Source organism: Saimiri boliviensis, chromosome 7 (assembly GCF_048565385.1).
Source record: "Saimiri boliviensis isolate mSaiBol1 chromosome 7, mSaiBol1.pri, whole genome shotgun sequence".
NCBI lineage: Eukaryota > Metazoa > Chordata > Mammalia > Primates > Cebidae > Saimiri > Saimiri boliviensis.
Window position 1 is genome coordinate 47,736,471 of NC_133455.1, and position 21,710 is coordinate 47,758,180.

Genomic DNA, 21,710 nt, shown 5'->3' on the forward strand with positions numbered 1-21,710 from the left:
GGCTGCTGTGAAAGCTAAGGATTAGTAGCAATGTTCTGACCTGAAATTTAGGTCTTGTGATTTCTTTCCAAGAGATTTTTCACTGCATGAAAAACCTGTCTGCAATGACCTTATTATTTAATTCAATCTTAATTGGATACCAACCGTACACATCTAAGGAATCGTTGGAAGGCCTAAAAGTGCACATTAGTATTTTTTAATGGTAATACTAATCATCTGGAAGTGGAAAATGTACTTTGCTAAGTTATTGAACGTTTCTATCTAGGTTCTAGGTTCATTTTGCATTTCTTTCCAATTTTGAACGTTTCATGGACGGAAATTTTCATCCCTAGGGCATATGCACTGTTTAGGGGACGGTTCAGCCATTTTCAAAAGGAGGCTAAGCTTTGTGTTCAGAAATATATATTTTAGGAATTCTCCACGTGGCTTAATTATAACCATGCCTTGATTGTCAGCAGAGGTAAGTCAGACTTCATCTTTTAATGAGACCCCTTGGAAAAGATTCAGCTGCTGAGGCACCAGCACAGGATGGAGGGTGAGAACCAGCTTTCTGAAACGGCCTTTCATAACCTGGCGAGAATCACTGAGCGCTATCAGCCACCGCCTGAGGGAGAAGCCAATGCCCAGAGGCTTTTTCTTTTGCAAGAGATACACATGGCCCGCTTGGGGAGATAGGAAAAGGGTTCTTTGGGTCACCCATTTCTTCTAGCCCCATTACTGACTCTTAGAGAATATTCGGACTGTGCCAGGTAGGACCATGCCTGTCATTCTCACCGAGACAAAAGCCAGGGGCGGGCAACTAGTATCCATTCTTTCGTTGAGTGGGTTGGGGAAGGTGGGATGGCTGGAGGAATTTGTTTTGTTTTGCTTTGGAGCAGGCTTCCTCAGTTGCATCCCGCCGCTGGGAAGATGCCGCTGGGCAGCCGCAGTGGTCGCTGCATCACCGGATTTTGCCGCGGGGAGCTGCGGCGCCCAGCCTAGGCTCCAGGCTACCCCTCCGCGCCCGGCCGCCGCCCACTGCCCACCCTTCTCCTCTGCAGCCTGTAGGCGGCCGCAGCACGGGTGGGCCGGGCACGTGGGCGCCTCCGTCACACCCTCACACATATACACACGCGCGCGCGCGCACACACACGCATGCACTCGCGCGCCTGTATCCCGTGCTGTTTCCCTGGCAGACACACAGGCGCTCACGAGTCTCTCCTTACTAGCCTGCAGGGCAGCAACCCCCAAAACCCAGCTCCTGGGCCCAGCCTAGGCAAGAAGCTGCTTCTCTACAAATAGCTCCTCCTCGGCCTCCGTCACAGCCACCTGGACCCTACCCTTTCGTCAGTGCTGCTGTTCCTGCCGGGACGTGGAGGCAGCAAGAGGCGCTTGGTCAAGACACCCTGACGGTAATGGCAAGCTCCTACGCTAAGGGCACAACTGGGGGTGAGGTGGGGCTCGCCATTAGCCACCCAGGAGCCTGGGCACCAGCACTGGGAACGAATTGTTGGATGGATGCCGGGAAGGACTCTCTGCGTCCTGGGCTGGGAGGAGGGAGGGCAGCTCAAAAAGCCCTGGGAGGGAGAAGCTGGGCTGGGCGAGCAACCTTCTAACTCTGCACTTCTGCACAATCAGGGTGGGTGGGTAGGGGGGCGACAGGCTGCACATGTAAGGGGAAGCACATGGGTCGAAACGTGCCGCCATCCTTTCTTCCCGTCGTGGAAATTGCCCACGGCATCCCCAGAGACCTGCTCGTTTCCAAGTCAAGTCCGGGTTGAAGGGTGGGGTCCAACACGGGGAAGTCCGAGGGGAAAGTTGGGAGGGTCGGGACAGAGAGCGCGCGAGATGAATTGGAAGCTAAATCTTGTGCAGGTGGGCGATGGGGCTGGGAGAGCAGAGCCTTATTACTCATTAGCTTCCGTTCGCTTTTGCCAAGGCAGAAGGCGACTTCCGAGGACAGAGTGTTTGCACGTGACCACAGTTCTCTTTTGCTTGAGGTATCCTGTGACAAATGGCCCGAAAGGGGGCCTTTCGCCGTGCGCAAGGCACGTGGCTGCTGGAGAAATCACGGCTCCTGTGTTTCTGCGCATCCTGGAATTTTAGAGTGTGGCGGTGAGGGTGGTGCTGCTGGGATTTTAAGAAGATAGGAAGCAGTTAGAAACCCAGACCGTTTCTACCTTTCTTTCACTGGGCTGGTCTGTGTGTGGCCGGGGAGAAGACGGTATTGAGTACAGGGAAATCCTTGCACTGTAACGTAGCGCACCAGCCTAATACATAAGAATGAATCAAGACGCCCGAGGCGTTCCGGGGGCAGACGAGACCCACCCAGTGGCTCAGGCTGAGGGAGCGGGAATTATTTTCCCTGAGCTGAGAAGCAGCCTTTGATATACATTTGAGGAAAGCAAATCCCTCTGGGTCGCGCTCTCCAGCGTCCCGCTTTCCCTTTCCATCCTCCTGCCTCGCCGGGAAAGGCTGGAGTAAGACGGGGCGGGGTCCGGACTCCGGCGCGGTGACGTGAGCAGTGTTTGGGTGCTTATGCAAATGAGACTGCGACCGTTTCTTCTGGTCTTGCCATGCACCCCGCCCCTCCCCGCCCGATCTTAAAGGTAGACCCAGTCTTAGTCTGCACCATCCTTGCGGTTCATTACTTAAGAAATATGGGAGAAGGGAAGGATTTGCTCTATATGCTGCCTTTGGGCTCCTCATCGCCCATTCTTGTAAAAGCTATTTTCTACCTGTCAATGCCTGATTGCTTTTCCAGGATGCCAGCAACAAAGTGTTCGACTTGAGGAATTATCCTCTGCAGACACAGCCCCATCAAGCCCCTCACTCACCCAGCCTCATTTCTGCAAGAACAGTGCTGAAATGCAGACCTACTTATGTCTTAGGCGCCTAGTACTGGGCTTGTCTTGAACGTTCTTAATAAATACTTAATGATGGACTAAATTTTATTTGAATAGTGTTAGGTTTTGAAGGGAAGATGAGGATTAAAGAAAGACACGCAGAAAGAGGACGGCTCAACAGCAAAAGCAGGCTTTATGTCCGGCATAAAACCTACAGAAGTGGGGGACCAGCCTAATGCCAGAGCCACTTCCGCGTACAGGCTGGGGCAATTTATAGGTATGGGCAGAAGAGGTCTGAGCAGTGTGGCTCGCTGCCTGGCAGGATGTTAATACAATGCTCCCATGAAGAGACCATTCTAGCCCTTGTTGCAGGGGGATGTCGTTCTGATGTTCTGGGTGTTCCTTGGATCTTTCTCCAGCAAGATATGATAGGGATGTTTCTTTAGTTAGGCCTTTGTCTGCCTTGTGTTCAGGTGGTTAGGCGGGATGTTTCTCACAGCTGAAGCCCCTGTGAAATGTTTTGCTTTGACCAAGATTTGCAAAATAGCAGGGAGCTTGTAACATGGTGCAGTTTGGACTAACAAACAATATGTATTTTTTTCTCTCATATTAAATTCAATACATTTGACTATCAAAATCAGGCGATTTTATTTTTGTGCGTTGTTGCCTTTTCTATTGGCATCATCAATGATCCATATATATTTGTTGGAGTAAAACATATCTCAACAAATTTGAAATGGAATTTATAAACCATTTTTTCTCCAAATAAAGCTTTCAGTCTGTTTTTATTTAGGATGAGAGGAATTAATAGAATTTTTAACAAAGATAATCTTTTACTGTTGATAAGCTTTTCTTTTTTCTGATTGCACATTATATACTTGATTGAAAAATTATTTTATATTCTAGTATAGTTAACTCAGATGTATTTTAATGGAATTAAGAAAGGTATTTATATATGTTTCTAGGAGCTAAGTACTCTATCACTCAATAAATATGAAATAATGCAGAATCTTAAAACTGGATAGCAGTTATGAGAGACACCAATAACCAAATGAGATGACTTACTTGTCATCTACTGAAACATTTAAAATAAGACAGAATAGTTACTAAAATCTAAAGTCCATATTCATAGTTATTTTCTTACCCAGTGATCATAGTTCAAATTATAAATATGCTTCTCCTGTCATAAAATAAAATTTGTATATGAACAGTTATGATATTTGCATTCCTTTAAACTCTGGGGTTATATCATCTAGGTAATTGAATCATTTACTTAGAATGGCAGACTCAAAAGAGAGCTTGGTGGCTAACAAAAGATCCTAAAAACTTTTCTTTCACTTCTCAATTGACCTCACACCTTGTGGAAGAGTATGTTAATTCTTATTACTACATCCATATGCATGATAGGATGTATTAATATATTCCTATGCAGAGTAGATTTTGAAATGGTTTCTCAGAAGACGGTGTTAATAAAAATCCACATGCATAGTTTGATGCATGAACAACATTCAAGGTTACATAGCAGCGATCTTTAGATTTATGTCCACTTTGCTAAAACACCACTCTTTTAGCAGTCTTTAGTAAAAAAAATTTGATACATTTGTCTGCTTAAATAATAACTTTGATCAGTAATTATCATCTCTTTTTCTGTGAACAACAATAGACTGAGATATAGGGCAATTTTAAATGGATAATGTCTCTTGACACAGGGCAGAGTTGTAAATTGTGTTCTGCCTTGAAGGTCACTTTATTTTTTTGTGATTAATCTGCTAAAGTATCTTTTCACATAAGATTAATTGATTTTTATTTTTAAATAGAATGCATACTCTAGGAACTTTTTTACTTATCAGATTGGCAAAGATGAAAGAGATTACTTATTATATAGAGGAGGGTAAAAGAAAGCAGGTACTCGAATACATTGCTGGTACAGTGCAAATGGACACAATTTTTATAAAGGGCTGTTTTGCAATATTTATAAAAATTATAAAAGCTCATACCTTTTGATCAAGCTGTTCCAGTTCTAGGAATTTATTCTACAAATATGGAGATGCAAGATATACAAAGTCATTTGTTGAAACACTTTAGTAGCAATGATCTAAATATATGATGTACCTATACCAAGAAATATCATATCGATTTTTTAAATGAAGCTACTACATTGAGATCAAAAGTTTTGAAGAATTTATTTGAGTAAGAAACTACGTTGTAGAATTATGCATATAGTAATAGTTGTGTAAAAAGAAGCAGATTAGGGGGCTGGTGGGGAGAAAACACATATTAGCTTGAATATATATTTTGTGTTTAACTGTGTATACACACACATACATATATATATAAGCATGAATATACAGAAAATATGGAAGACTTTGATTACTTATTGGTAGGTAGAGATGATACAGTATATTCTAGGGAGAAAGGATAGGAAGATATATATATATATGTTTTATATATATGTTTAATATATATATTAAAGTATTCAGATTTTTATATATATAAACATCTCTCATATATATATATATAAAACTCTGTGCACTTTAATACCATATTATAGTGTTCTGTGTTCAAAATATATAAAATATTTTAAAGTGGAGACAGAGGCAAATAAACACTTTTGATAGAGCTCTATTGATTCATTAGATGTCATGAAATTAGTAAGGTGCAAAAGTCAATGGGTATTTTGATGACTTCCTGATTTTTTTTGTTTCTGAATTTACAACAAAGCTTCCTCTTTCAAGATTTTTAGTAATAAAATTATACTGGGGAAGCAGATTTAGAACTTGTTTTAGTAAAGTTAGCTAATTATACCAGCAAAAAAAGCATAATTTTAGGGTATAAGAAAAAAGTCTTAATTTTGAGATGGGTATTGAATCCCATGTAGTTGTTAAGAAATAACACAGAGAGTTCTTGTGAGCTCTTGACAAATTTCCTGCAAACATAACATTTTTTGATAACTACATTACAGCTTCCTAATTAGAATATTGACATCGATACAGTCAAGTTACAAAAGAGTTCCATCACATAAGGATTCCCAATCTTGGCCTTTTATAACCACAATACCTTTGCTCCAGTACCCAGGCTCTCCTTATCTCCTGGCAACCTCTATTCTGGTCTCCATATTTATTTTTTGGTCATTTCAAGAATGTTATATGAATGTAATCATACATTATTAAATGTTTTTGAATTGATGTTTTTTCACTCAGCATAATTTTCTGTAGATTAATCAAAGTTATGTATATCAGTAATTTTTGCTGAATAGTACTTCATGGTATGGATGTGCCAGAATTTATAACTATTCACCCATTGAATGACATCTGGATTATTTCTAGTTTAGGGTTATCGTAAATAAAACTGCTGTGGCCATTCCTGCATAGTCTTTTGTGGAACATAAGTTTTTGTTTATCTGGGATACATGAGAGCAATTGCTCAGTTATATTGTAGTTGTGTGTTTAGTTTTTAAATAAACAAACTGTTTTCCAGGTTGTTTGTACAATTTTACATTCTCACCAGTAGTGTATAAATGATTCATTTTCTCTGCATCCTTGCCAGAATTTGGTTGTCACTATATTTTGGCCATTCTGATAGGTTATATAGCAACATCTCATTGTATTTTTAATTTGCATTTGCCTAATGGCTAATAATATCAAGCCTCATTTCCTGTGCTTATTTGTCAATCATATATAATATTCAATAGAATATCTCTACCCATTTTCATATTTTGTTAATAATGGTCTAGCTTTAAGAGTTCTTTTTATATCTTAAATACCAGTCCTTTATGATCTTCAAATATATTCTCCCATTCTTAAGCTTGTGTTTTCATCACCATAATAGGTGCTTTCACAGGGCATAGGTTTCAAATTTTGAGGCCCAGTTTATCAATTTTTTATGTTGCTGAATCCTGCTTTTGTCATGTCTGAGAGCTCTTTGGTTTATCGTAGATTTCAAAGATTTTATCTGATGATTTTTTTTCTTGAAGTTTTATATTTTCCACTTAAGTTTGTGATTCACTTTTAATTAATTTTTGTATAAGGTGTGAAGTTTAGATTCAGGTTATACTTTTGCCTCGGGATGTCCAATTATTTCTAGAATGATTTGTTGAAAGAGCTATTTTTTTCTTCGCTGAAATTGCTTTGGTACCTTTATCAAAAATCAGTTGGGCATATTGTGTGCACTTCTTCCTGGGTAGCCTCTTCTGTTACATTCATTTTTGTCTATCCTTTCGCCAACCTCATGTAGACTTCATTACTGCAACTACGTAATAAGTCTTAAAATTAGGTAGAGTATTTCCTCCCACTTTATTCTTATGTTTTAAAATTGTTGTAGTTCCTCTAATTTTCTATAATCTTCTTTGTAGAAAAATGTCACTAGTATTTTGATAGGAATTTTATTTAACCATATATAAATTTGGGAAAATTTGACATATTTCCTATGTAGAGTTTTCAAATCTATGTACATGACATGTCTTCCCATACATTTAGCTCTTCTTTCATTTTCTTTATCAATATTTTGTAGTATTCAGCAAAAATGTACCATCCAGGTTTTGTTACATTTTCATGTAATTATTTCATTTTTAATGATCGTAAATGCGATTGCATTTTTACTTTCTGTGTCCACTTGTTTATTGCTAACATATGAAACTATAAATGATTTGTGTATGTTTACCTTGTATTCTGTGACTTCTTGGGACTGTTACTATAGAAGGTATTTTTGTGGATTCATTAAAATTTATAATATAGACCATCAGGATGTCTGCAAATATGAAAAGTGCAGACTTTCTTCTTTCTTGATTTATGTGACTTACACAGTTAGCCTTCTGTATCCTTCGGTTCTGCATCTACAAACTCAACCAAATGCAGATGTGAAATATAGTACTTGTGGGATGCTGGACCCACAGATGAATGTGCAACTTGAACGTCTGAGGATTTTGATATTTGTGGGAGGTCCTTGAACAATGCCCCTTGGACACAAAGGGCTGACTGTATTTCCTGTGACTTGCCTCATGCTACTGCTTAGAAATTCCACTACCATATTGAGTAAGAGTGTGAGAGTAGATGTTTTCATCTTGTTTCTCATCCTAAAGGAAAAGCATTTGGTCTTTCACCAGTAAATATAATGTCAACTGTACATTTTTGGTAGATGCTTTTGATCAAGTTAAGAGAGTTTACCTCTATTTCTAGTTTTTGACATTTTTTTTTATCATAAATGGATGTTGAATTTTGTATTTTCTGCATCAGTTGATATGGTCATGTAATTTTTCCTTTAGCCTGTTATTATTGTAGATTACATGTTGATTTTTGAATATTGAACCAACCTTAAATAATTAGAATAAACCCTACTTGGTCATGGAAAATAATTATTTTTATATATCACTGAATTCTGTTTTCTAATACTGTGTAGAGGAGTTTTGTGTCTATATTCATTAGAAATACTCATCTGTAGTTTTCTTTTTTGGTATGATCTTTTCCTGGTGTTGGTATCTGAGTAATACTGCTTTCATAAAATGAAATATGAATTATTCTATCATATTCTATTGTCTGGAGAGATTGTGTAGAATTGATGTTAATTCTTTTTTAAATATTTGGTAGAATTTTCCAGTGAGACTTCTTTTGTGACAGTTTTAAAATCATGCATTCACCTTTTTATTGGTTATATAGCTATTAAAATATCTATTTCATATTGGCTAAGTTGTGGTACTTTGTGTTTTTTAGGGAACTGATTGGTTATATCTAAGTTACTAATATTTTGTTTGTAGAGTTTAAGTTAGTATTCTCCATGGTCATTTTTATGTCTGCAGATTTTGCAATGATAATTCCTCTTTCGCTTATGTTATCCAAGGTGCCTTAAGCACGAAATTGACTATATGCAGCTTTACATATGATTGACAAAATGTGGCTTTGAAAGTTAATACCTATTTTGTGGTTAAAAGAAAATCACTGTGTGTATTTAAACACCTAAACCACATATCCTCTAGATGTATCTAGCCACATTGTGAACAGATTATTGAACAATATTTTAAATTTCAGTAAAGTATGTATAATTTTAGTTAATTCCAATATGTAATTAATCTTATCCATAGACAAATGTTTCAGCTATCTTTTGTTACAAAACAAACCATTCTACAACATAGTGTCTTAAAAAAATAATGACTTTTTAAATCATTCTTCTGTGGCATGGTTGGGTTCATTCGGGTGGTTCATCTGTTCTAATTGGTGTTAGCTGGCAGTTCAGCTAGGGCTAGAATATCAACATCTTTGTTCTTATGCTTGGAGCTTCACCTCTGATGGTGGTTGCTTGAGACTCTCTCTCTCTCTTTCCCTCTTTTTCCCTCCCCCTTTCTCCCTCTCTTTCCTTCCCTTTTGTCTCCCTCTTTCCATATGGGGTTTCTAGCAGGAGGAGTAGACTTTTTACACAGTGCCTAGCTTCCAAAAGAGGGAAAGCAGAAACTGCCAGGCTTCTTTAGCCTTGGAACTGACATAGTTTCACTGCTTCTGCCTTCTGGTCAAAGCAAGCTCAAAGTTAACCCAGATTTAAAACAGGAAGACAATCTACTACAGCAAATAACTATAAAAGATCAACATTTTATGAAGATTTGTGAACAAATAAGACATGTCGAGTGCCTTTAAATTAATATTTTTAGAAAACATAATATAAATTAATTTAAATAATAGAATAGCATATGCCTCCTAAAGATGTGTCCAGTTCCTACTCCCTGACATGTATAAATGTTACATAATTTGAAAGAGAGGTTTTTGCAGATATAGTATTGAGATGAAGATACGATTTTGTAAGACCCAGATAGGCCCAACATACCATGACAAGCATCCTTATAAGAAAGATGGAGAGGAATATTAGACTCAAGTAGAAAGAAGTAGGCAGTGTGACCACAGAAACAGAGAATGGAGTAATCTGTTCACAATGTGGCTAGATATATGTAGAGGATATGTGGTTTAGGTGTTTAAATACACACAGTGATTTTATTTTAACCACAAAATAGGTATTAACTTTCAAAGCCACATTTTGTCAATCACATGTAAATCCACAAATTGAGGAATGCCAGCAGCCACCAGAAGCTGGAGAAGGCAAAGTTCACACTCTCCCCTAGAGCCTCCCAAGAAAATACTGACCTGCTAACACCTTGATTTTGGTTGACTGAAACTTATTTTGATTTATTTGGTCTCTAGAAGTATGAAAGAATACATTTCTGTTGTTTAGAATCATTAAATTTGAAGTAATTTTTAAAAGAAATCTTCAGGAAATGAATTATCATGCCTAAGTCTGAGGTGTTCTTAATATGTTAATAAAACTTTGTTTTAAAAATATTTGTCAGCCGGGCGCGGTGGCTCAAGCCTGTAATCCCAGCACTTTGGGAGGCCGAGACGGGTGGATCACAAGGTCAAGAGATCGAGACCATCCTGGTCAATATGGTGAAACCCCGTCTCTACTAAAAATACAAAAAAGTAGCTGGGCATGGTGGCACATGCCTGTAATCCGAGCTACTCAGGAGGCTGAGGCAGGAGAATTGCCTGAACCCAGGAGGCGGAGGTTGCAGTGAGCCGAGATCGCGCCATTGCACTCCAGCCTGGGTAACAAGAGCGAAACTCCGTCTCAAAAAAAAAAAAAAAAAAAATTTGTCTACTTCAGAAATCTTTAAAAGACTTTTGAAAGATTGTGTATCCTTGGTTCATAGAAGTCAACAAAAATATACTCCAATTTATGTAAATTGCTTTATAATTATAATTAATTTTGAAATAATTACAATTTCACAGAATGATGCACATGGAGGTCTGTGCACCATTTACTCAACTTCCCCACCACTTTAACATCTTATATGAGATACGGTATGCTATCAAAACCACCATATTGATGTTGGTGTAATCCATAATATGTCTATGTTTATGGCTCTGTGCAATTTTATAAAATATGTAGCTTCGTGCTGTCCCTGACCACAATGAAGATAGTAACCTGTGCCATACTATATGATTCTCTCCTGCTACTCTTTTATAAGCACACCCACTCACCCTCCCCATCCCCAACTCTTCAAACCATGAATATGTTGTTCATTTTCTATAATTATGTTATTTCCCAAATGTTATATAAACAAAATAATTATATGTGTATTTCTTTGAAATTGGCATTTTTCTGTATTTTTTTCACTGAGTATTATTTCCTTTAGGTACCTGCAAGTTGTTGCATGTGTCAATAGTTTTTTTCTACTGCTGAGTAGTAGTTCATAGTTTGAATGTAGCAGAATTTAACCATTCACCCATTAAAACACATACTGGTAGTTTCTAGTTTTTGACTGTTATTAGTAAAGCAACTATGGATATTTGTATACAAGTTCTGTAAGTTTTTAATTTTTCTCTGATTTATCCCTGAAATATAGTTGCTGGTTACTATGAGAAGTCTTTATTAGTGTTAAAAGTAACCAAGTTTTTTTCAGAGTGGCTGTACCAATTTGCATTTCTACCAGCAACATTAGTTTCTACAAATCCTCACCAACATTGGGTGTTAATTAATTTAAAACAAAGTTTAACCATTCTGATAGGTGTGTTATTTATAGCCCACTTTTGGGATAAAAACGTATATTTATTGAAATATAAATTGTGAGTTTATATTGTTACTTATAAAAAATGTTACCTTCCTTTTGATTGGTTCTGTAATTATTTATTTTTTAGTTCAATGCAAAACTTTTACGTAAAGGAGAAAATAATTTGCAAAATAAATTTTAGGTTGAATTCTGTATTATTAGAAATATCTCATATTACTTATCAAGATTATTATTTCAGTATTTCATCAAATCTCTTAATAAAAATATTTTTTCCTCTGTGATTATAACATAACTATAAACTAATTAGCATATGGTGACAATATTTCTTGAGCATTACAATATGGTCCAAATTTTGATTTTATTCAGATGGTCTTTATTTTTGTCCTATATTGGAAAATAGAAAATTGCATTTAATTTGAATCTATAAAGAATTTAAAATTCCATATTCAGATTAGTTCATATTTACATAACACTTTTTTTTTTTCAGTAAAATTTTAAGTTGCCAAAGTCAGGGAGATAATTTATTGGTGTTCTGGTACTTTATTTATTTTATTTATTTTTTTATTTTTATTTTTTTTTTGAAACAGAGTTTCGCTCTTGTTACCCAGGCTGGAGTGCAATGGCACGACCTCGGCTCACCGCAACCTCTGCCTCCTGGGTTCAGGCAATTCTCCTGCCTCAGCCTCTTGAGTAGCTGGGATTACAGGCACGCGCCACCATGCCCAGCTAATTGTTTGTATTTTTAGTAGAGACGGGGTTTCACCATGTTGACCAGGATGGTCTCAATCTCTTGAACTCATGATCCACCCGCCTCAGCCTCCCAAAGTGCTGGGATTACAGGCGTGAGCCACCACCCCCGGCTCTGGTACTTTATTATAGAATACTAAGCTTGTGGCAAATGCCAAATATTAGCCAGTGCAGATATATTTGTTTTGAGTCATCCATCATAGTCAAATGCAGATACCTACCTGCAATTTCAAGTGTTTCCATATTTTCACTGGAAATGTTAATTAAAATTTAATATAATTTCAAAAGAGATTGTAACGATAGCTTGGGAGGTAGAAAATCTTGAAAGATGGAACAAGAATTGCAGAAAGTATTGAGTTAATTTTGTAGGGAACATATTATAGCAATATTGGTCAAGACAGAAAGAAAGAAAAAGGCTTATTACCAATATCAGTAATAAAAATGAGATATGATGATAAATTCTATACATGTTTTTAGAAACTGTGGAGTATTATAGAACACTTTATGCCAATGAGTTTGGCACCTTAGATAAAATGTACAAATTATTCAAAAAGATGGCTTACCAAAAGTAACACAACAAGAAAAGGAAAATCCTAGTAGCTATACATCAATGAAATACATTAAATTTTTAGTTTAAAACATTTCCAGAATGAAAACCCCAAGCCCACATGGCTTTATTAGTTAGTGCTACCAAACATTTAAAAAAGAAGTGAAACTAATTATACACACATACTATTAGAAAATAAAAGAGAAAGAATTTAAAGCTTTCTAAGACACCACCAAAATCAGAGAACCAAAATAATATATATATGTATATTTATATTTATATATACACCCACTTTCCCATGAATGTAGTTGAAAGAAAATCTGTGACACAATGTAGCAGATTTATTTTAGTGATATATTAAAAAGATAATTCATTATGATCAAGTGAAGTTTATCTCTTAAATGAAATGTTGTTTTAAGGCACAAAAGCAATGAGTGTGATACTCCATATCAATAGATGAAGAAGTGATATGGTTATCTTAATAAAGGCAAAAATTATTAGTTAAAATTTAATACAATAATTCAAAATAGAAACCTCACTGAACTAAGAATAAAAAGTAACTTCTCTAAACTAATAAAAGGATCTATTGAAAAAATCCCCAACTAACATTGTACTACTTCCCAAATAACACTGAGACATTTGAAGATGTCTGCCTTTAGCATTTCTATTCAATGTTTTGGTGGATGTCATAGGGACATGGATGAACCTGGAAAGTGTCATTCTCAGCAAACTGACACAGGAACAGAAAATCAATCACTGCATGTTCTCACTCATAATTGGGTGTTGAACATTGCAAACATGTGGACATAGAGAGGGGAGCATCACACACTGGGGTCCCTTGTTGGGGCTAGGGGAGAGACAGTGGGACAGATGGTGGGGAGGGATAACGGGGGGAGAAATGTCAGGTATAGGTGATGGGGGGATGGAGGCAGCAAACCACCTTGCCATGAATGTACCTATGCAACAGTCTTGCATGATCTGCACATGTACCCCAGAATCTAAAGTACAATGAAAAAAAGAGAAAGAAATTAAAGGTAAACAATTATAAAAATGGAAGTTAAATTATCTTTATTTACTGATGACATGATTTTGTAAGTGGAGGTCCACCAGGGTCTTAGAAAGATACAAAACTTGATTTAACATCTTTGTGGGCAGAAGCCTATATTAAAAATCAGTTCTATTCCATATACAAGCAAAATACAATTACAACCTGAAACTAAGAAAAAAATTTATAATCATATCCTAAACACAAACTAATTAGAGATAAATTTAACAAAAGATGTGCAAGACCAATACATTGAAATCTCTGAAACATTGTTGAGAGAAATTAAAGACATGAAATAAAGAAATAGATATACCATGAATAGAAAAAGATATACCAAGTTTATAGACTAGAAACCTCAACATTTTAAAGGTTGTTGCTCCCCAAATAGATCCATAAATTCAATGTATTTTCATTTTAAATTCCAGTAGGCTGGTTTTTTTTTTTTTTTTTTTTTTTTTTTTTTGGTAGAAATTGTCAAGCTGATTTCAAAATGTATGTGGAAATAAAGAAACCTAGAATAGGTGAAATGATCTTGAAAAAGAACACAAAAAGTAAAATGGTTGGGATTAAGAACCACTGAGTTGGAAATTTATTATCATCATTTAAAAAACTTTAGGATCTAGTTTTAAGTGCTTCAGAATAGATTTGGTTTGAAAAATACATGAAGGTAACTAAAGCAATACAAAAAATGAGATAATGAGAAAGACATAAATATAAATGCAAATTTAAATAATATAAAGTTCCCAACATGTTTGTGTATTTATGTTCATATACAGAGTTAGGTGAATGGAAAGATAGCAGTAGTTTTTGACTCATAATTTTTTTGTCATTTGGGGTTCTTTGCAAGCTGTAGAAACTGATGCTGGATAAGAGGCAAAAGAAGTAATACTGGCAGTCACAGGAGCTCAAAAAAAAAAAAATGGGGTGCTTGCCAATGAGATGGAAAAGGGCAAGAATGAAAATAATTCTGAACACCAGGAACCAAGGTCCATGACTACGGTAGTATTTGCAGCCTGGGCATAATGCCTTTGATGGAATCGGATGACATGCTCACTTTTTGATCTCTTTGTTCTCAAGATTCAGACTCCAGGGAGATGGAAACCAAGCAAATGTTGAAATGTTTTTTGAAAGATAGGGACAGTATTTTTTTTTTTTTTTTTCCTCTCTACTCATGCCTTTTGCAGTAGGTTTTGTTATGCCTTCCATCAAAAAGTAAGGTTTATCTCTCTACTCTTGAATCAGTATGGACTTAGGTTGGAGGCTTTTTTTGGCCAATGAGGCATTAGCAAATGTGAAATACAGAGAGCCTTCAGTAGCACTTGTGCATTGGGCTCACCTTTATTTGGCTATGGTTGGAAATCTGAGCTACAATATGAACAAGTTGTAGCTTGCATTTTGGAGAGATTACTTATAAGTGAACCACAGTACTCCAGCTCATAGCCTGCCTTTTGCTAGAATGCCAGTTTGATGATATTGGATCACCTCCCTGGAACTGACAGATTACTGCAGTGCAGGACCCGATTCAAGAACAACTGATCATGTAAGCCTAACTCACACTGCTGATTCAAAGAATCATGAGCAAATAAAATTGTTTTTCAAAACCACTAAATATAGAGGTAATTTGATGTGCAACAATGAATAACTGATATTAAAAGCTGTGTTAAGGAGAAAGCAAAAACATGTAGCATTGGCTCTGGACTTAATATTGTCCTTAATATTACAGAAGGATATTTAACAAATCAGTTACTATATAGTCTTAGTGTGGTGATAATCATCATAATAAAAGAGAGTATATATTGAGTCCTCTCAGTGTGCTGACATTGATCTATGCACTTTATTAGTAGATAAGTATATTATTGCTCTCATTTTGTAAATGAAGAAACTGAAGCACAGGGTAGTAACTTGGCCAGGGTCATAAAACCATAAGTGATAAAATTACTATTTGAACTCAGTCTCTTTCTAAAATCTATGTATAAATGTTTGGCACCAATGCATGTCTATTCACATCAAGACATTGATTCATATAATATCCTATTACAATTAAATAAGAAAGATTATATGAGAACATAAAGAGATTGAGGTCAGTATACTCTTTTACATTCTGTTTTCTCGCTTTATTTATTTTGTGTGTGTGTGTGTGGCGGGGAAGGTGAGGATCTTGCTCTGTCACCCAGGCTGGAGTACATTGGCATGATCTTGGCTAACTGCAACCTCCACTTCCTGAGCTCAAGCGAGTCCTGTGCGTCAGCCACTCAAGTAGCTGGATGCTACCAGGCCTGGCTAATTTTTGTCATTTTTGGTAAAGATGGGTTTATACCATGTTGGCCAGGTTGGTCTTGAACTACTGGCCTCAAGTGTTCTGCACCTCAGCCTCCCAGTGCTGGGATCATAGGCGTGACCACTGCACCCAACCCAGTCATATTTACACCGTATCTATTACTTTCTGCATGAAAAATGAGCATATTTTAACACTTTTAATTCTTTTTTTCTCCTCTCAATTTTTATTTTTATAATTTAATTTATAATTGTCCCCTCCATATAATTTCTATAAAATATAAACCATATCTGCTTGTTTAAATTAAAATCTACTTCTATTTTTTAATAGATACAGCTTCTCTGTTACTGAGATCTTTTACTTTGTTTTCTCTCTTTGGCTAAATTTTATGATTATGTAGTCTTTCCCTTCATTCCCACTCCTTCATCCCATAGGGCTCATCAGTTCTGTCAGGCATAGGAATATTTGCCTGTGGCTTTTATAATTGGAATACAAACTAATTGGGTATAAAATTGAAAATAATGTATGTTTTCTCTTAGTTTTTATAGAAATTAATGAATATTATGAGATGTTTTTAAATTTTATGTTTCTACTTCTGCTTTAAATCCCTAGGAATTCTTTATCTTAGTAATTTATTAGTGTTTACTCTTCCATATTGTTATTATTATTTGCAAATACAAATCTTTAAGCAAAATTTCTGCTTTTCTTTTATATTTTGTGTTCTATTAATTCTATTATTGTGTTTGGCTATATACCAATTATAAGTTTGTTGGATTACCTTTAGCTGACTTCTATTTCCATTAGCTTTCTTCTAAATTACATTAAGATATTTATATCTTTTCATTTCTTTTTTGTGAAGTTTCTTTACATCTGTCCTCCAAGTCTCAGCTATAGCTTCCACTTTTTTTTTTTTCTTTTTGTTTCTTTATTATTATTATTATTTGAGACAGAGTCTTGCTCTGTCACGCAGGCTGAAATGCAATGGCTTGCTCTCTGGAAACTCTGCCTGCAACCTGTGTCTCCTGGGTTCAAATGATTCTCCTGCTTTAGCCTCTTGAACAGCTGGGATTATAGGTGCCCACCACCACACCCAGCTAATTTTTGTATTTTTTTGTATTTATTTTTTTTTAGTAGAGTGGGAGTTTCACCATATTGGCCAGGCTGGTCTTGAGCTCCTGGTCTCAAGTGATCCACCTGCCTCAGCCTCCCAAAGTGCTGGGATTATAGGCATGAGCCACCATGTCCATCCTTCAGTTGTTTCTAATGTGATTTCTGATCCTGTGATGAATTCTCCCATTTCTTGTGTTTATCCACTTACATTTTCCTTTCAGTTAATCTTTACATTCAATTCCATGAGATTTGTTTTAAATAAATGATCTTTTTGTAACTCTGAAGCACATTGTTTCTGGGTATATATTTATATTCTGTAAATGTCTTTTGCTTATGCTTCTTCCTCTTTCCACTATCACCTCTATCTCTCCATTTTCATACACGTATTTTTCATTATTTGAAGCTACTTATTTTGAATAGGAAACGTGTTATATTGGAATATTTTTTGGCATGGAAAGTAGTGCCATACAAATAGAGTAAGCTGGGAAACTCCATATTTGTTATTATTATTATACTTTAAGTTCTGGGGTACATGTACAGAACATGCAGGTTTGTTACATAGGTATTCACGTGCCATGGTGGTTTGCTGAACCCATCAACTAGTCATCTACATTAGATATTTCTCTTAATGCTATCCCTCCCCTACCCCTCTAATCCCCCAATAGGCCCCAGTGTGTGATGTTCCCCTGCCTGTGTCCATGTGTTCTCATTGTTCAACTCCCACCTATGAGTGAGACCATGTGGTGTTTGGTTTTCTTGTTCTGTTCTTGTGTTAGTTTGTTGAAGGTGATGGTTTCCAGCTTCTTACATGTCCCTGCAAAGGATGTGAACTCATCCTTTTTTTTATAACTGCATAGTATCCCATGGTGTATATGTGCCACATTTTCTTTATCCAGTCTATCATTGATGGGAATTTAGGTTGGTTCCAAGTCTTTGCTATTGTGAACAGTAAATGCCACAATAAACATATGTGTGCATGTGTCTTTATAATAGAATGACTTGTAATCCTTTGGGTGTATACCAGTAATGGGATTGCTGGGTCAAATGGTATTTCTATTTCTAGATCCTTGAGGAATAGTCACACTGTCTTCCACAATGGTTGAACTAATTTACACTCCCACCAACGGTATAAAAATGTTCCTCTTTCTCCACATCCTCTCCAGCATCTGCTGTTTCCTGACTTTTTAATGATTGCCATTCTACTTGGCATGAGATGGTATCTCACTGTGGTTTTGATTTGCATTTCTTTAATGACCAGTAATGATGAACTTTTTTTCATATGTTTGTTGGCTGCACTAAATGCCCACAAGAGAAAGAAGGAAAGATCTAAAATCAACACCCTAACATTCTAATGAACTGAACTAAAGAAGCAAGAGCAAACAAGTTCAAAAGCTGATAGAAGACAGAAATAACTAAGATCAGAGCAGAACTGAAGGAGACAGAAACAGGAAAAACTCTTCAAAAAAATAAATGAATCCAGGAGCTATTTTTTTGAAAATACTAACAAAATAGATAGATCACAAGCCAGACTAATAAAGAAGAAAAGAGAAAAAAGTCAAATAGACACAGTAAAAAATGATAACGGGGATATCACCACTGATCCCACAGAAAAACAAATTACCCTCAGAGAATTCTATAAAAGCCTCTGTGGAAATAAACTAGAAAATCAAGAAGAAATAGATAAATTGCTGGACACATACACCATCCCACGACTAAACCAGGAAGTAGTCCAATCGCTGAATAGACTAATAACAAGTTCTGAAATTGAGGCAGTGATTAATAGCCTTCCAACCAAAAAAGACCAGGACCACATGGATTCACAGCCAAATTCTACTGGAGAAACAAAGAGGAGCTGGTACCTTTCCTTCTGAAGCTATTCCAAATAATACAAGAAGAGGGAATCCTCCCTAACTTGTTTTATGAGGTCAGCATCATCCTGATACCAAAACCTGACAGAGACGCAACAAAAAAGGAAAATTTCAGGCCAATATCCTTGATGAATATCAGTGCCAAAAATCTCAATAAAATACTGGCAAATCGAATCCAACAGCACATCAAAAGACTTATCCACTACAATTAAGTCGGCTTCATCCCTGGGATGCAAGGCTGGTTCAACATTCACACATCGATAAATGTAATCCATCGTATAAACAGAACTAATGACAAAAACCACATGATTATCTCAATAGATGCACAAAAGGACTTCGACAAAATTCAACACACCCTCAAGCTAAAAACTCAATAAACTAAGTATTGCTGGAGCATATCTCAAAATAATAAGATCTATTTATGACAGACACATAGCCAATATCATACTGAATAGGCAAAAACTATGCCCTCTCTCACCAGTCCTATTCAGCATAGTATTGGTAGTTCTGGCCAGGATAATCAGACAAGGGAAAGAAATAAAGGATATCCAATTAAGGAAAGAGGAAGTCAAACTGTCTCTATTTGCAGATGACATGATTGTGTATTTATAAAACTCCATCATCTCAGCCCAAAATCTCAAGGTGATAAGCAACTTCAGCAAAGTCTCAGTATACAAAAATCAATGTGCAAAAATCATATTTTCAGTTTAGATTTATTCTCTGAAAGACGGATTGGCAAATGTTTTCAGTAAAGAGTTAGTAAACATGTTAGATTTTAAGGTCTCTAACAATAACTCCGTTGTTGTAGTACAAAATCAGCCACAGCAATATGTAAATCTATGGCCATGGATACATGCCAATACAATTTTATTTACAAAATACAGATGGTGGGTTGTATTTGGGTCATGAGCAATATTTTGTTATCTCCTGCTCTATTGTGCAGTTGTAGATAGGAGGCTTTTACCAAATAATGATGAGGACAAGTATTACAACTCTTTGGTGCAGATGAAGTGCAGTGGGTGATAGTTTGTTCCTCAATTGATTCTCTGTCACAAGAATGAATGCTGCTAACTTGGCAGAGGCTGTGCTGTTACTTGAAACTGATTCTACTACTGTGCATATAACCTATCAAGCACTGATAATTTACCAGTCTCTCTTCCTGGACATTTCTGTTCATTTCTTCTTCTATTCCCAGATGCAGCATTTTTGGCAATTGCCAACTTCTCTTACTATTTTCTTTTTAGTCTATGTTTATGGACTATATTTATGGTCTAAGATTTTTAGGCAGGCTTTCGGAATTTATAAAAATGTCTATCCTTCAAGAAAATCACTCTTAAAGATTTGAAATTTATCTGGCTTCCAAATTGTTGTTGCTTTATTTAGTTTTAATCTCTTCAGAAACTAAATTTATTTATTTACTTTTGGATCTATGAAACCTGTGCCCATGAAGTGCATTCTTATGTTCAGTGAGTACATGGTCTTGGGGTTAAACTACAAACAAAAATGAAAATATCTAATAGTGCAAAATACTTGTTTAGTTATACGATCTTATTCTTTAAACATTTCAGTTCATTCATTCAACAGACAAGTTTAAACACTGATCATGTGAGGGTAAAATAAACAAAGTCATTCTCAAGGCAATTACTTACTTTCTCCTAGACTTATATGTTACTGTGAACATTTTAATGTTAATTACAATACTTCCACTATATGCCTACAACCACCCCAGACAGACCAAGAAGTGGGAGACAGTAAGAAAAAGAAGACAATAAGAAAAGAAAGCTTATTTTATTTATAATATCATTAAGTATTCATTTTTTTTTTTTTGCTCATATTAGAAAAGGAGTTCTTAATGCATGCAAATGCCCATTTTAACTCTTTTTTTTAATAAATATTATATAAAGTTTGGCTAGGGTTGTTATTATACAATATCTATAGTATATTTACATATATTCAAAGTATTTATGATGTAATATTGCACTTAAAATTTGTCTACATTAGACGCTGATTTTTAAAAATAGAAAATATGACCTTCAGGTAGTCTGATCAGAATTTTTAAGTGTAAACTTTGCCAGAGGGTATCTTATGTAAATTGGTGAGAATTGGTCACTTGGTAAGTAAAAAACATGCAGTAGTAGCCAAAGATATTACCTTTTATTTTGTTTTATTTTGTGCATTTTTTCTGCAAAAAATAGAAATGTATAGAAGAAATACAGTAATTTCTTTAAAAGTTTGGGGGGAGATTCATGGTTAACACTTTAAAAATTTTTTTCTTTATAAAATGTTGAGTGCTTTTACTATAATAATATCTCTAAGCTTGGATACACTCCCTTTCTATCTGTATGGAAAAAGCAAATGGAAGAAGAAAACAATGTTTATTGTGGGAATTGAGTTAAGAGAGACATTAACTACCAGCTTTTACACAACTAATAAGTTGTAATACTAGAACACAACTCCAAATTTGTCAGATGAAAATCCACACTCTTATCTGTATGTCACTTATTACTATGCCAACACATTTTATCTTTAGTTTAATAAACGTAAACCTTTTTTCTGGATAATTCATGTCTTACAAATTGCAATTTTTTATATATCAGGTTGTTTTCTTCCAGAAAACACTATCTAGAAAATTTACTTATTTCAGTTTTTCAATGGCTATATTTATTAATGTATTCAACTAATATTTATTGACTTAAAAATAATATAAATAATATAATATTTATTATTTAATAATATAAATTAAACAGA

General features: G+C 35.8%; 1 protein-coding gene across 1 annotated transcript in view; it reads left to right on the forward strand.

Moving 5' to 3' along the window:
• The first annotated feature begins 1,054 nt into the window (after positions 1–1,054).
• Positions 1,055–21,710, forward strand: part of SLC6A15 (solute carrier family 6 member 15) — a 53,026-nt gene continuing 32,370 nt past the window's right edge. Inside the window, exon 1 of the mRNA XM_003927845.4 lies at positions 1,055–1,391. The gene's annotated coding sequence lies outside the window, so the exon portion shown is untranslated. The remainder of the gene's footprint in view (positions 1,392–21,710) is intronic.